Source organism: Mastomys coucha, unplaced genomic scaffold (genome assembly GCF_008632895.1).
Source record: "Mastomys coucha isolate ucsf_1 unplaced genomic scaffold, UCSF_Mcou_1 pScaffold14, whole genome shotgun sequence".
NCBI lineage: Eukaryota > Metazoa > Chordata > Mammalia > Rodentia > Muridae > Mastomys > Mastomys coucha.
This window is the reverse complement of record NW_022196896.1, coordinates 99,461,314-99,478,167: the sequence shown is the minus strand read 5'-3', so window position 1 is coordinate 99,478,167 and position 16,854 is coordinate 99,461,314. Positions and strand designations below refer to the sequence as shown.

General features: G+C 42.2%; 1 pseudogene; it reads right to left on the bottom strand.

The window, feature by feature from the left end:
- Positions 1-10,782: 10,782 nt before the first annotated feature.
- Positions 10,783-11,600, bottom strand: LOC116089464 (annotated as a pseudogene).
- Between the last annotated feature and the right edge of the window lie 5,254 nt (positions 11,601-16,854).

Below are 16,854 nucleotides of genomic sequence, written 5' to 3'. Positions count from 1 at the left end.
CATGCAAGTTGTAATTTTTTTTTTTGGTAAGCAGCTGTTCACAATATACCAATACAAATCTTTTTATTTATGTAATGTTAATTGTGACATTTCTTCTTTTATTCTTGGTTGTATAAATTTGACTCCTTTTTTTTTTTGGTTTTGGTGATTCAGAGTCTCATTTTTACTGACTCAGATATTTTTTGTAATCCTATACACTATTAACCAGCTGCTTGCCTATTAGTAGGCTGGTAGGAACATTAGTATCTGTCTTTGTAGTTATACCTCTATTCTTCAGATCCTGTTCTGAGTCAGCCTAACCATTTAGTGCTTCTCTCTCTAATGAATTATTGAGTGTCTGTTGTGATGAAAGTTAGTTTTGAACTTTTGAAAATTATTCTTTAGGAAAAAAATGATGAAAATCAGAAATTGGTGAAGAGTTGACGTTGAAGGAATTTAGATAAGAGGGAAGAATTAGACAGAGCAGAAGAGTCTTGATCCACACTAAGGAGGCTGCTTTGGCTTGGAGGTGAAGCAGTGGGCATTATGGCAGACAAGTCATGTCCTTAACTGGGACCTCGGCAAAATGAATGTCTCTCCGCTTCCTCATAGGGTAACTGTGAGAAGAAAGATTAAATGTGGAACAGAAAGTCTCAGGTCAGGTTGGAGGTCAGTTTTCAGGATCCAAGATTTGGTCTGAATTGTTATCAAATCCTTCTCTGTTGACAGATTTCCGAGGAAGGAAGGCATGGAGACTCAATAGAAGGCTAAGCCTTGTATGTCAAGAAAGGTTTATTCTGTCCAAAAAGATACTTGGGAATTGAACATGAATACAGGACACAGCCCATGTTCATAAAGGCCAGCCATCGGCCCTCCAGAAGAGAGGATGGAGCTGGAGAGACCTGAAGTTCTCCAGACAGAGTTGTCCCTTCCTAATTCCATACAGGGCTGAAGGCAAGGGTCTGATGATGGAGGGGTAAGCTTACGGAGTGGTCACAAGTCATGAGAGAAAAGGTTTGTGTTGTAAAGTGGCAGAAGACTTCAGACAAATTCAAAGCCTATACTTGAAGAGGAAAGGAAAATACTGAACATGAACGCCCACAGAACGCGTTTAGAACATGAGTGTGTTATGTTTAAGAAGGAACGAGGGAGAGGCCAAAAAGAGGGATGGCACAGATCCATCCAAGGAGAGATGCTTGAAGAGAGTTTGTCTCACACAAATTAGCGAGTATCTCTCCTCAGCTTGCCTCCCACCATATTCCCGGATGAGAGAACAAAGCAGACCAGTATCTCTTTCATTCAATTGTATTTATGCTTTATTTTATTCTGATCACTTACCGGTGATTTAAAAATATTTTGCAATGCTCCAAGTCCTCCCTGACACACTTTGATCTATTGTGTAAGTTCAATTCTTGCCTTTTGCAGGGAACTCCTACTTTCTCTGGTTTGTTCCTCGGCCATCTTCAGCCTTAGATGGTTAGACTTGCCTGAAAGTTTAGCTGAAGTGCTGAGAGAGGAGGGACACTCCATTTGACTTCCGAGCGGAGAAGAGATTGGATTCTATGAAAAGGTTCCAGTAGTTGGCTGGACCACACAACCCTGTTTCAGAAGGCAATGGGAAGTTACTCTGTGTCTTTAAGACGTTGTAGGGCCTTGAGTTCTTTCTTTGTTTCTTTCTTTGCGTCTTTGTTTCTTTCTTTGCGTCTTTGTTTCTTTCTTTGCTTCTTTGTTTCTTTCTTTGCTCCTTCCTTCCTTCTTTTTATCCTTGCATCTTTCATTGTCTCTTTGTTTCTTTCTTTGTCTCTTTCTTTGTTTCTTCCTTCCTTTCTTTCTTCCTTTCCATCTACATCCTTAATCCAGGGAGCTGCACAATATGCACTTCAAATAATTTCTTTTCTTCCTTTATTTTTAATCAGCAGCAGAAGCTCTTGAGAGAAGCATTGTCTAAACATAAGAGTACAATTAAGATAAATGAGTTCCTTTTCCTTAGGAAAACTTCTGTGATGGTGATGTATGAACACTTCTTACTCAGCAAGTTCAAGTGTTGACTCTTTAAGGAAGATTCATTTCCCCAGAGCTGAGGCAGGGGGTTGATGCTGAGGTCTGATAAGCCTCTAAGCTTGAATGATATGGCATTTTTATGAACAAAGAGACCTTACAGGACCAGTGCTTCTCTTCCGCGAGAGGGTTGGGCTGTTCTGTAGATTTAGAACATGGTCATCCCCTGATTGCCTGGGACCATCCCTACAGATGGGAGCTCACTTAAGCTATAGCTATCAGGGCGAGGAGCGTGACCTTTTAAAAAAGTTATTTCTTAGTATAACCATTTTAACTCTACAAATTAATGTGATCCATTGTATTCATTAATAAATGCTTCTTTAATAATGTCTACCATTCAACTTTCTTTGGCTTTCTATCTCCTTTCCTCCAAAATCTGTAATAATCCAGTTCTACTTTCAGGCCACCCCTCCTCAGCTCTGTGCCTGCCCCTGCCACTCTCACCCTCCCCTGACTATTTGTTTCCGTGTAAACAAATCTTATCTTTCTGTGTGGAAACACTTTCAACCCAGGGTGCCATGCTCATCCCAGATGGACCCAAGACATCCATTTCTTCTTTCGCAACAAAGAGTAAGCTAGCATCTAGGGAATGCAGTTGGACTTCACAGAAGAATAATATCAGGAAACTTGGGCTCCAGCCCTAGCTCTGTCATTCAATGAATCTCAAGAGATTATAAATGTTTATGGTGTGTTCAGGTTCTCTGGGCTAATTTCACAACTGGTCAGTTGACATCACACTCTTTAAGGTCCTTTGACCTTAAACATTCTGTGTCTGACTATGACATACAGAGACCTCCCAATGATCTCAAATATTTGCCTATTTTGTCTAATTTCCCATCTTATACCCTGTCTTCTTTAGAGGATTTTGAAGGGCTTAGACTGGTGGCACATAAAGCCACTAAGTTGCAGAATAAGAAAATACTACCTTGAGCATTTTATTTGTAGTTTATGACATAATTTTAATTTTAAAATCAAGTAAGAATGACAGGATTCTTAGAGTCTAGTGTGGTAATGTATATCTTTAATTCTAGCACTTGAGAAACAGAGACAGGTGAGGCTATATGAGTTCCAGGTAAGCCTGGTTTACGTAATGAGTCCAGGTCAGCTGAGGTTACCTAGTAAGACTTTGTCTTACAAAACAAAACGACAAAACAGGATACAGAGTACAGAGTGCCTGAGAGCTCAGAATGTCCAGCTCTATGCATATGCTAGAAAATGATGTTACACGAGAAGAAGATGCTGTGACCTGGATGTGTGATGGAACCAGGCTGGTGCTATCTTTAGACCTGTGTTCACAGCATGCTCAGTGAAGAGCGATACCCCGGGAAGCATAGCTGGCTAGGGAGACATGAGATGAAAACATGAAAGGGAGATAGATCTACACAATAGGCTAGCTTTCTATCGACATGCCCAAAGCATAGTCTCCGTTTCATATGATGATGATGATGATGATGATATAAACACTTTCCTGCCCTTTGGTATTACTCTCAGTTATCCATAAATACAGTTAATTGCTTTTGAATATAGCTAGAATCTTACATTTAAAGTATTTCTTTCCCTCAAACAGCACCCATTCTCAAAAGCCAACTTTTCAGAAACTTTTATACTTCCTTTAAACTTTTGGCCCCATTTCCACAAAAAAATCATCTCTCAAAAATGCTCAAATATTTGGCAGTGGTACCACAGAAGGAGCCTAGCAACGGGCAAAGTGGGGAAAGTGTGACTCAGCTTTTCTCAGAACTGTGTTTTTCAACTAATCAATCCAGGGAGACAGGCAAAGGGACGTAGCACCCTACTCTCCCAGCCATCTTCCTTTTCATCATCTGTGCCTAGTTACCTCCTTTGTTAGAAACAGGTCACACGTTGACATGTCATAGAATTACCCAGTGTCCCTGGCTGTAGGTCTCAAGCTCCTAAACGGGCTGTATGGGAGTCCTGCTTCTATTTAGGCTTATGAAATATGAGCTAATAATTTCTATGTTCATTTTCTCACCTTCACTACTCACAGTTTGGAGCAATAAAGAGAGCAGTAGTTTGAGTTGGTGGACAGAGATGGAAACTGGGGATTACCGGGAGAGTCCTGGGCCCCTTTAAGACTATGTAACTTCATGTACTAGTTACTTTGTATAACTATCGCTGACACACATAACCTAAAGGCAGCATTTATTTGAGGCTCATGGTTTTACAGGGCTCATTCTGGTTGTTTGAGCAGGATAGCACAGCAGTGGGGGTATAGGCAACTGTTTATAGCATGGCAAACCAGAAATCAGAGAGTCCAACTAGAAGGTACCAAAGAAATATGCCATTCAACCAAAAAAACTAACATCCTGCGGCCCACTTCCAGCTAGACCCCATGCCCCAAAGCCTTGAGAATAACCCTGAACAGTGCTACCTGCTGGATCTATTGTCCAAAGTAGAAACTTGTAAGGAACATTTAAGATTAACATCTCATATCAGATGTTTGGAATGGGGAAGATAGAATTCCTGTGAGGAAGGTGTTGCTGGGAAGCTCACAGTTCTAGTTGGTATGCAAGCCCTTAGCTTAGCACAATCAAGAAAGGGTACAGGGACTTGGATGGGTCCAGAGTGCTTCTGCCCATCAGAATCCCCACTCTAAAGATGCAGCATAGTGATAAAAGCAAACTCCATTCCACCAAAAGAGGTATATTCCTCTCAAAGGAATTCAACTGGAAATTTTAATCATCAGTAACATCAGATAGATTTTGTTAAGGAGAAGATAACTAGAAACAACGCTTGATGCTTCACAACCCAATAGAGCAAGCCGGAGGGGATACGTAGAAGGGTCAGGTGGACTCCTGAGGGACTCATGAGCGAGGAGGGGACAGGTACGTTTATCATGTACCTTTGTCTGCTGTCCACACACTGGACGGCTGCAGCTCTCTACTTTAGATCCTCAGAGAAAATTAAGGACGACCTGAATGAGTCGGAATGGAGAACGGACAAAGGAGCCAGCACATCAGAAAGTCATTGTCTAGTGAGGGCAGAACACTGTAGGTTCTGCCCATGCGTTGCAGCGTTTTAGTGGGACTGATTTTTTTTTTCCAATAAACCTAATTATCTTGAGGATCATCTGTGATTTAGATTGTGATAGAAAATGTTATCCCCTTTAAAAGGGGTAGCTGAGTAGTCTCCAGCATTTATTTCTCTCTAGCATCTGTTTCATAGTGCACCTACTATGTGTACGAAGCTGGTACTTCAAGGTGGATCATTTACATTCTTTCAGAATCATAGAACACACACACACACACACACACACACACACACACACACACATTGTCTTACCCTTCTCTTAATTTTTGTTCAAAATTTCATTTTCTTTTGTTTTGGACTTTGGCTTAAATTTACTGTTACTGTTTTTCATTTCTTCTTTTAGTTTTTGGTTATATATGTTATGCATGTGTGTATGTGTATGTGTGTGTGCATGCAGATGAACCCATATGTGCTCATATAAAGGTCAAAGGAATATGTCTGGTGTCTTCCTCTATCACTCTCCACCATATTCCTTTGAGACAGAGTCTCTCACTGAACAGTCTCTCCCTATGTCAGCTCGGCATGCTGGATAGTGGGCTTCGAGTGTCTTCCTATCTCTGCCCCCTGACAAAGGGGTTATAGGCATGTGTGGCCATATCCTCCTGCCTTATATAGTTCCTTAGAATAATTCAAAGTCAGTCCTGTGCCTGTGCTCCCACCCAGGAAAACATCTCTCAGCTCTGTTCAAGTTGCTCAAAGATGAAGCTAGCATAATTGCCTTGAAATATTACCCTATTTTTCTAACATAGCCACTGGGTGTCATATAATTCCCCCAAGAATTAATTTAACAAGGCACAGAGCACGGTATTCCAAGGATGAAATACTGTAACAATTTAATTGGGGTGGAATCCCCAGGCCAGGAGGCCTTCCACAGAGACCATTCAGGACAGCTGTGGAGATGCTCCACTTCCATGACTGGGGCTTCTCCTGTCCTTCTGGAAGCAGTAAGTTCAGAAGATAGAGGTCAGAACAAAGGAATCTTCAGTGCCATACAGCAATTCTTTATTTATCTGTCATTTGTATCTCAAGCTTTTTTAGTTTTTCCTTTCCTCTTTTGTGATCTTCTCTGATAGTCTGATGATCAAGACTTTGATAATTCAAGTATTACTATTATGCAAATATACAGGAAAATGGAGATAAAGGAGATGTCTTTCTGTGAGATGAGCACTCCCTCCATGCCCCCAGGAAAACCTATGGGGAGAGGACATTGCACCAAAAGGAGCTAGCCAGACAAGGAGCAGATGCCAGAGGGTTTCAGAACAGCAAGTGCGAAGGATATAATCTATAGAGAAGAAACACAAAAGGAAATTTGTCCTGACATCTATCTTTTGGACCTACTGCTTCCAGAAGGACAAGAGAAATCCCAGTCGAGAGGGTCAGAGCATCTCCACAGCTGTCCTGAATGATCTGTGAGGAAGGCCTTCTGGGCTGGGGACTTTATCCTGATTAAATTGGTACAGTGTTTCATTGTTAGAATACTGTGCCCTGTGCTTTGTTTAATTGTCACTTTTGTGTGCTGCTAGGGATTGAACCCAGAGCCTCACACATGCAGCCCACACTGAGCTCCAGCCTTAACTTAGATTAAATTCCTGATCCCCTGAAAGTTTGCCATGAGAAACCACTGGATTGTCTTTCTCTTTGGGATTTTATTTTATTTTATTTTTTTTAATACGCCAAAGAAACTTTCCAGATTGACCTCAAATAACTGATTCATATCGAATCTGTTTCTCTGCCTTTGCTTGTTGCCTTCTTGAATGGGTCTCTTTGATTCGTGGTGACAAGATTAAACTGATAAATCATGGACACAATCTGGTGCCATCCGTTTTCAACTTTATTCTTTTTTCGACGCCAAGGGTCTGTGATGGAAAAAGTTCCTCAGAAGGCCACAGCTGGCTTGCTCGAGCTCGGCAGCGAGTTAATAAAACATCTGTTGAAGAGCCTCCCTTACCCTCTTCTCCTCAAGCTGCCTGGCTGAGGACCGCTTCTCTTTATCTCTGAAATCTTTTCCTGGATCTCCTTCTCCCCCTTGGCTCTACAGACCTTTCATCGCCTCCCTCCACATGGAGTGACTCACAACATTTGTGTTTCTCTTGAGTCAGCCTTGGGAAAGTCTAGAAGAGGCAATGTCTTTTCACCAGTGGTGGAGACCGGCTTCTGGGTTGCAGACTCTCACTTTGTCTTCCTGGACAACATGGCTTCTTACGGTAGAGAACTTGTTCATGGTTCTCGGTGCCAACCAGGATCAGTCAGATCAGTACTACATGAAAGAAACAAAGTCTGTCCTATGTGCGGCATAGTAAAGGCAGAACCAGGCAGTCCTGTCCTGATTTTTGAAGGAAAGTCTTCTACAGAGTTTTTCTGACTGGTTCTGTTTCTCAGTTGTTCCAGTCAGGAACCCCATCCCCATCCAGATGAAGATGGGACAAGTGTACTCTTCTCTACCAGGATGTGTCACCCAGTGTATTTGCTGCTCCCTGGAACAGGGGGAAGAACTAACTCACTTTCACTGAGCCATATTTAACAGTGGGTGGAGTAACAGTGTTTAACGTTATGCACAGTTCGCACATGGTACTGCTTCTGAGCTCCTTGGCTCCCACTTCTCTCTGGGGAATTGCAGGCTCATAGTCTTGTGTCTTCGCCTCTCAGTCAGCTTTGTATTGGTAAGCCCCTTTGAGTCACATATCTTGGCTTGGAGGCCATGGTTGGAAAATGACCATCTTTTTTGTGTCTTCCAGTTGGGTCAGAATGCATGGCCCATCTCTGTTTCTTTGTATCTCCACTGTAGGGAGCTAGGCAGATGAATGATCAAAGAATAGGCTTAAGATGAAGATCTGAGTGGGTGAAACAGGAACTTTATAGATATGCTGATTGTCTGTTCTAGAACTCCAGGGAGTCTTGTGTGTACACCTATTTTCACTTCTGGTATCATGCCTGAGAAACTCACATGTGTCAGATCCAAGCACCCAAAGAAGTGAAGATCCAGAAAGATCCAGCTGCTTCCCCTTGTGTCACAGACAGGTGGTTAAGCCCACTGTCTTCACATCTTTCCCTGAGTTATTTGAACTGGCATTACATATCAGTGATGTCTTTTCTGCTTAATGCTGGCAGAGGAGATGCCACAATGAAGGTATTAAAATCATGTCTACATCTTTGTGCTTATGAAGCATCTTGTGATACTTAATCTCGACTAACAACTTGTTGGAATTTAGAACCATAATAGGAACAAATCTCTTAACCTGTCAGGGAGGGAGAGGGCAGGTTATTTAGATTAGGTTATTGAGGTGGGAAGATGCACAATACTTGCAGGGTACCATTCTATGGACTAGGATCCTATACTGACTAGAAAGAAGAATTCCAGCTGAGGGTAAGCCTTCTCGTTCATGATTATGAGTGCAGTGTTGCCAACCACCCACCTCGGGCTCCTGCTGCCTTGACTTCTCCATCATGATGGGATATATCCAGAGACTTTGAGCCAAAACCAACCCTTGCTTTATTAAGTTGGGTATTTTGACCCAGCAGCCAAACAAATATCTAACACATGTTCTTTTGCTGTTACTTGGAATTACCCATTCCTAAGTCTTAGATGATAGTCCCAGGAATGAATTCATTCCCATCCAGGAGGGGACTAATTGGGCCATCAGCTACACATCCCTTCATCTCAATGATAGGATCCGTTTCTCCAGCTCTGCTTATTGCCCTTGACACAAAGGCTGCAGATGGAATGGTGATTCTAGTTGCTCTGAGGAAAAGTCCTGGGTGTATTTCATTTCCTAACACACTATGACAAAGATCTCACTTCACGTCTTTGTGACCAAATCTCTGTAACTTTGCAAGATCAGAATATATTGGGCTAGGGATACTCAGAGTCCTTGTGCCATTTGGGATGTGGCCAGGGCAGCTATGGGGTCTGAATGTTTTCATTTTACTCCTGCCTTAATGCCCTGCCTATTTCTCCCATTTCAAAATGTCGCGGAGTAGGCTGGTGTCATTTGTTTTCATAAATTAATGTCGATTGCAATTTATGGCCAGATGGGCCACGAAAAACAGGAGCCTTGTGAGCCTCTTGGAAAGTCCACAGAAAAGCAGTGGGATCGCTCTGGTGAACTTATGCACTTTAGGACTTCATGCTGGGTAGAGTAAATACGTATGAAAAATCTTGCTTTAAAACAGTTGAGCACAAAGGATCCCTTCTTAGGATTATTTTTGCCACTGTTTCTAATTTCTGTAGCAACTAGAAAAAAATGTAAATACAGTGAATTCTTCGTACTGGGAAACTGTGTGCGTTGGGGAGTTAACTTCATTTGGCTTGGAATCCTCTCCACAGCCAGTGTATATAGTGGGGTACGCGTTGGGTCATAAAGGATAAGAGCTCCGATCCTGTATGTACATCTCTAGTTATTTCTTCCTGGGTCAGTGAAGAGAAATGGATCAGTGAGAGGGGAAAGGAAAAAGTCACAAACACTGGAGAATTTGATGATTCGCTGCTTCTATGAAATAATGGCTCGTGGGAAGCTGGACAAAGGTCAGCTTGGCAACAGTCAAGAGGAGGCTGCTTGGCAGCTGTGTGGATTCGAGAGCACGTGCGGGAAGATTGCTTCTTCCCACATGGCTCCATGCCTCAGGGGATGTGAAGGGCAGGACTCAAGGAGACCAGAGGCAGACAAGCCTAGGAGGCGGGCGTCACTTGGGCTCTGCATGTGCCTTCACGTCTAATAACCATTGTGGTAACCTATTTCTCTACCTTTCTGTACTAGGTGTATGGCATCTCTCTCAAAAGAAATGTACCTAGCTACTCAGAAGCCCACCTGTATCATGGCACTTATATACCCCTTTCTGAACAAAACTATAAAGTTTATTTTTTTGCCTCTAATAACAAGCAAACAAATAATTTCTATTTAAATTTACCCAATGTGTTTTGGATATGAAGAATAGAAAGAGTGCTATGTTTTGAACTTCTTCTTCTTTTTTTTTTTTTTTTTTTTTTTTTTGCATGCGTGCATGCATAGAAAGGCAAAATTGTGTTCTCTAGTAAGCTTTTGGGGGGAATTTTCCATTTAACATCTGTGCCCATGCGTAATTTAGTGCGTATGATTAACATCAGATACATTATGGAAAGGGACATAGGCCATAGAAAAATGATTGTATGGTTTAATATATCAATCAAAACAAAACAAAAACCCACCCTTACTATATCCACAAGTGACCCACATCCTCCTTCCCTTGAATGGCTTTACAGGAAACTCCTAACAACAATTGAGTCCCTGGAGTGCCCCCACTTATTTGGTCTGCTGTGCATCTTGACACTGTATCTCCCTTTCTGATCTGTCTTGTGACATTACTTTAAATAAAGCTACCTTGCTCTGTTTTCCATTCTTTTCTTTTTCTTTTCCTTTTCTCTATCTTTTTCTTTGCCCACACTGTAATAACTAACTCTGTTGCTTCAAAGAGTTCACAGTATAAGCATCAAACAAGCCTGGGCTTTGATCTGGGAGCTCATCACACCAATCAGGGAAGAGACAGACTATGCCCTATATACAAGGCTAAAGACTAAAGGTTCATGCTTAATCACATTGTAGGCTTTTGGGTTTCTACAGCCTAGAAATCGGCAGGCACAGGCCTTTTTAGATTCCTCTGGGTGTTCCTTGGGGTTTCTGCAACCTTGGCAACCTTCAGCGTCTGGTTTGATGGTGCTGGCTAATCTCTGAGAATTAAGGATTCTGAGAGACTGAGGAAGACTTTGTTCTCAGTGCCGTGTATTTCCTTCAACATTGTTGACGGGGCTGAAACCAAGGTGGGTTTTCCAGCATGGATTTAGGGAGGGCAGCCACACAGAATCCAACAACACAGCAGTATATATTTTTAGCTTAATTATTTCATAGGCACTTCCCACCATCATATCATGCACTTCCTTCCGGCTCTCTCTCACTGCCCAGTCCCATATCTGGGTTCAATTCCTAGAGAGAAATGCCTACCATCTTTACACTACTCCACACAGTCACGCTGGAATTACCATGTTCTCCCGGAATCCACCCCTGGCAGCCCTGAGGATGAAGGGCAACCTTCTTAGCCACCATGTAGCAAAACCTAGGAGAACACAGACTGCAAACACTTCTAATCACATGGCCCACAGGCAACACATTGAGTTTTCTGGTGACCTAAGTAAGATTATCCACTGGGTGAGAAACCACATTGCTGGTGCAGTCAGGGTTGTACTTGATGGTCTGAGGAAAGCTGGACTTGAATACACTAGCATTTCTCTGCACTGATTGAGTGAACCCTTTCCTTCTGGTGGTAGATTCCTTTAACCAGCACCACAATCTTAGAATTGGCCATCACAGAGGGTTCTTGATTGCCACAGTCTTAAGGATCTGAAGAAATAAGCTCCCATGCTGCAGACTCAGCATTCCTCCTTTGAGTTTGTCTTCAGAGGTGTCTACAAGGGCAAGTTCATTAGCTAGAGACTTTCCAAGAATGCTGATAGCAATGCCAAAACAACTTCTCTGAAAACCCATCCCTGTGGTGAACTTACCTTGTGAGGTAGCTGTCCCACCTCTTCTGCAACAGTTGTGATGAGCTTTTCTTAAAAGTTGCCAGCTTGCCCAGACAAGAAAAGGCTCTGCAGAGCATGGAGGCAGAGGAATCACCACAAAGGTAGCAGTCTTGTGAGCCCTTATTTTCAATTCTTTGGATAAGAGGCCAAAACAACATGGGAGCATCTGGGCCACTCTGCTACCTTCCATCCACTGATAGCAAATGTTCTTTGAGTCCTGCTGGACTATAGTTTTTGTAATTTGAACTAGTTACACCAATTCTTAGTCAAGTTCTATTTCAAGTCAAACAAAATATCTAGACAGAACAATCTTCCGGCTCTCTCCCGTCACCAGCATCCGGTTGATAATCTTTGACTTAAGAAATTATCTTAGGACCTGAGTATTATTTTATTTGTATTGCAACAGTTAGCCTTTAAATCTCTCTTAGCAGGCACAATGCTATCCAAAGATTTTTACCCACTTAATACTCTTAATATATCTCTTAGAACCTTATAATAATAATAAAAAAAAATTATTTTCATGTATCAGACTCTGCAGTGTAGGTAATGCAGGAACTGTGGTTTTCCCCAGTCCCCATAACTGCACTGATTTAGACTTGTCTTCTAGAACCACAGCTTGTCTATCACTCAGCAGGGCAGGTGAGCGGCACAGGTGCAGCTGTACCTTAGGTTGCTTGTATGTCGTGGGGCAAAACAATAATTACAATAAAGTGAAGTGTGTGATGACAGAGGATTGGAGACTCTGCTAGGGGGAATCTGTCCCAGGATAGAGGAGAGCAAAGAGATTTCTAGAAATGTTACATTCAGAGTGGAAGGAAAGAGGCTACTCCTATCAGGCCTCTGATGGAGCCAGGGAAGAAGGATGAAGCAAGAGAAATGCAGTTCCTTTGCCAATGCATAGGATTTCCCCAATACCACATATGTGCATTGGTAAAAATAAGGCAAGAAGAAAAAAAGAACCAGTCAAATTTTTTTCACGCTTAGAAGTATGTACCACCATTCCCACATCATTTCTGGGTGTTTGGAGTTGTTCTTGATAACGTGTGGTGAGGGAAAAACAAAACGAAACAGAGATTAGAACATCAAAATGGCCTAATAACCAGGATTCAAACACGGAAATGTTATGTGGGGAACTGAAGGGCCACAGTGAGCCTTTCTTGATCCCTTTCCTTGCTGTAGAGGACAGCACCAAGTGCCAAGGCTTTGAAGCATGAAGTGTACTCGTCCTCTGAGGTATGGTGGTAAAAGGTGTGTGAGAGGAAAGAGACACCCTGAGGACCAAAGGGAACAGAGCAGACCCCTTGGATTCATGTCCCGACTCTGTGGTTTCTAGCTTTGTCACCTGGGAAAAGTTGCTAAGGTCACTGCACTTCATTTTCCTTACCTGTGAAAATGGATGTAACATCATTGACCTCCTAAGCCTGCTCCAGAGATTCTTTTATTAATATCATTATCATCTCACCATCTCAGGAAAATGTATTCTCTCAGCCCTGATCCTTCCCCCAGGATGTCTAGAGAGACTCAGTTGCAGGAGGGATAGTAGGCAGGGTCAGGGTCAGAGAGGGGGAAGTTAGGAGAGGAGCTGAGAGGGAGTTGGATCCCAGATACAAGCATGCTCAGGCTCTAGTCTGCAGGACAGGAGAGACCTAGGCTGACTGCTTATTCTTGGTCAGGCACGTGGCATCTGACGTTATATTTAAAACACTGAAATTATAATCCTGCTGTTGGTCCTTTGAAGATTCTTCAACAACCTGGGCAGAGTGAGTGGCTGGCAAGGAGCCAGCATCATCTCCTAGTGACGCAGCACAAATCAGACATTTTTAATAGCTTCGGAGTCTGAGTTTGAACTTGCCCCAAATGAAAGCCTCCATCCCCCTCTACACTTTCTCTTCATTCCTCATACCTCCTCTCCATTTCCAATTTATCAGCTAGTAAATCCTGAGTTCAGCTTGGAGCCAGCGGTAGTTCATTTATTTTTTGGCAACCGATCAAATTCTTCCAAGAAAAGGAGGGGTGTGGACCAAGGGGGGAAAAAAGAGCTTAGTTAAACAAAAGGTCTCCTGGAGAGTGCTCCATAGCCCTGAGTAGCTCAGCTCAGTGAAGAAAGAACCTTGCCTTCTGAAGTATTAAGAGTGAGTGAGGTTGAAACAGAGTTTGAAATGAGTCGAGCATCCAGAGGGGATACCAGCCCATCTGGGCTAGGCTGGTATCCCTGGGACACTGGAAACTTTCAAAACGGAGGAAGGATTTCCTGGTAACATGGTACCTACATTTCATTTTCATTCTTCTGGCTTGTGTGGTCCCTGAACATTCAATCTCCTCTGCGTTCAAGTAGTTGAAGACATTTTGCTATCAGGCCAATGAGCCTCTGAAGAGCATGAGGTCGTTCTAGCAATACAAACCAAGGTATGTAAGGTGGCACTGTAGCTCAGTGATGGCGAAACGCACACTGAACTAAGTCCGACAATAACCAACCGCCTGAAAAAATTCTTCCTACGTTTGATAATACTGGAATCTTATGGAAGTATTATGGAAAACGATGAGTAGTTGCTCATACTGTAAGCAGTAAGGGATCCTATCTGTCTAGGCAGAAATCTGGTGTTGTTTTCCTTCTGCACACTGGCCCCCACATTAATTGATTTGCCCCCTTAAATGCTCATAGGCAAACACTTCTCACATGTACCAAGCACATCATTTTACATAGATTCTTATAAAAATGTGGATTATTATTTTGTGGGGATTAATTTTTATTTCACAAGGAAATAATAGCATCATAGTGTATGTTTTACTCTTTAAATTTGGCACCATATTTCCAACATTATTTTACAAGCACACCATTGCTTCAAACTTCAGGGCAGAACTAGATCATATACATCTGGTAACGTTTCCCCAATAACCCTTCAGTGATGGGCTCCTACTCACCACCAACTTCTCACTCCAGCCCCAAACAAAAACAATGAAAACAATACAATTTCCCCTACTCCCTCACATGCACATGCACACACACTTGCATATGCAAGTACACAGGCATGCAGGGAACTCCCTTATACTGCTTGGGTTTTTATCAACTTGATATAATCTAGACTCTTCTTGGAAAAGGGAACTACAGTTGAGAAAATGTCTCCATCAGATTGGCCCACTGTAAGTTTGTGGGACATTTTCTTGATTAATGATGTATGTGGGAAGGGCCCAGCCTACTGTGGATCGTATCACCCTTAGGCAAGCAGTCCTTCATTGTACAAAACAGCAAACTGAGCACACCAATGAGAGCAAGTAAGTAGCTTTCTACCATAGTTCCTGCCTCTGTTCCTATTTGAGTTCCTGCCCTAACTTCCCTCCATGGTAGACTGTGATTGGGGTTTGTAAGTCAGACAAACCATTTCCACTCCAAGCTACTTTTTGTCTTTATCATAGCAATTGAAAGCAGAATAGGACCCCTTCATGAATGTGCCAACATTTCTTTGTTTATACATGCCTTTATCTGTATCCTTATCTACAAATCTAACTCTATTTACATCTATAGGATGTATAAGGATGTATTCACGAAATTATACTGTATGCATATATTTAGATTAGCAAAGAGCCAATAGGATGACATCTCTCCAAATTATGATTTTTACACACACACACACACACACATACACACACAAACACAAGCACACACACACACACACACACACACACTTATGGACTTGGCACTACTAAAAACTATACCCACACGTTCTCCAAGATAGACATCTAAGATATCACAAAAACACTGCATTTTAGAAAAATCCTATGGGTCTCTGAAGTTTCATGGAAGGCACATCCCTAAAATGGATGACTGCAGAGAGGAGTGAGTACAAGGTTGAGAGCATATCCAGCAAACACAGGCCAGAATCTTGCTCAGGTCCTTCATGAGCTAATTTAATGTAGGCAGGTTAGTTGTTGCCCTTCTTGGTCAGATAGTATCCTTGGGATCACAGTTCATAGTCATGAGTCAGAGTCTGAAGTGAAATTTCACATTCAAATTGAGTGATTTGAAGGGTGTGGAAAGAGTAGGGCTGTTTGCAAAGATTTAGTGAGGGTAAGGAGGCTATACTGGTTAGTTTTTTTCACAACTTGACACAAGCTAGGGTTACTTGGGAAAACCGAACCTCACCTAAGGAAATATCTCCATCAGACTGGTCAGTAGGCAAGCCTATGGAGCATTTTCTTAATTAGTGATTAATGTAGGAGAAGCAGGATCATTGCATGTGTAGGTTTTATAAGAAATCAAAAGCAAAGCTGAGCAAGGCATGAATAAGCAAATAAATAGGCAGATTCTTCCATGGCCTCTGCTTCAGTTCCTGACCCCTGGTTCCTGCCTTGAGTTCCTACCCTGACTTCCCTTCATGTGCAGCTATAAGCTGGAAGGGGGAATAAACTTTTTTTCCCAAGTTGGTTTTGATCTTGGTACTTTATATTATACAATAGAAACAAACTAAGAGGTTAATCAAAGCTCTGGCTTTTTGCCCCAGGAGTAGGGGATTCCGCCAGTGGGAGAGCCAGGAGACCATAACCCTCCCTAGCTTTCCCTTCTCCATCTCTTCTGCTGTCCCAGGGTTGACTCCAGTGGAGGGACACAAGCAAGGGTACTGTGGCTCATTTCTATGAAGTGCAGTGTGGACTAGGGGGTGGGGTGGGTCAAATAGAAGGATCCAAGGAATCCTGTGGAATTCCATGTGCCCCTATTAAGAGAAGTAGGTGAAAACAGACAAATAGTGTGATTAGCAAAATGAGTGTGTCTAGAACACAAGGGTGGTGTTGCTAGCCAAATTTCAGACACATCCATATTGATTGGAAGGAAGACGGAGTCTATGCATGGTTACTGCAGAAGATAAGGTTACTGTGGTACATACTAACAACAAAGACAGAAGGCGGGTAGTGTAAGAAGTGTGAACATCTTAGTGAAGAGAGAGAGGGAGAGAGAGAGAGAAGTGTTAAAGGCAGCTGTGTGAAAAATTGAAAGTGGAGATGAGAGTAGGGAGAAACCATTTTCTTTTTCCCTTTCTAATGTTGGCACTTTTAAGTTATGTACATTTGTTATTTTATAATTACTGGTGAAAATGTCAAGTATGTGCCAGCTGGGAGACAGACTCATAAGATGTGACTTCTTTCATTAGCATATGCAAATTTAAAACTATTTGTTCATTTAAGAATAAATTATGTTGAGAAAAATAATATATTCTAAGTAA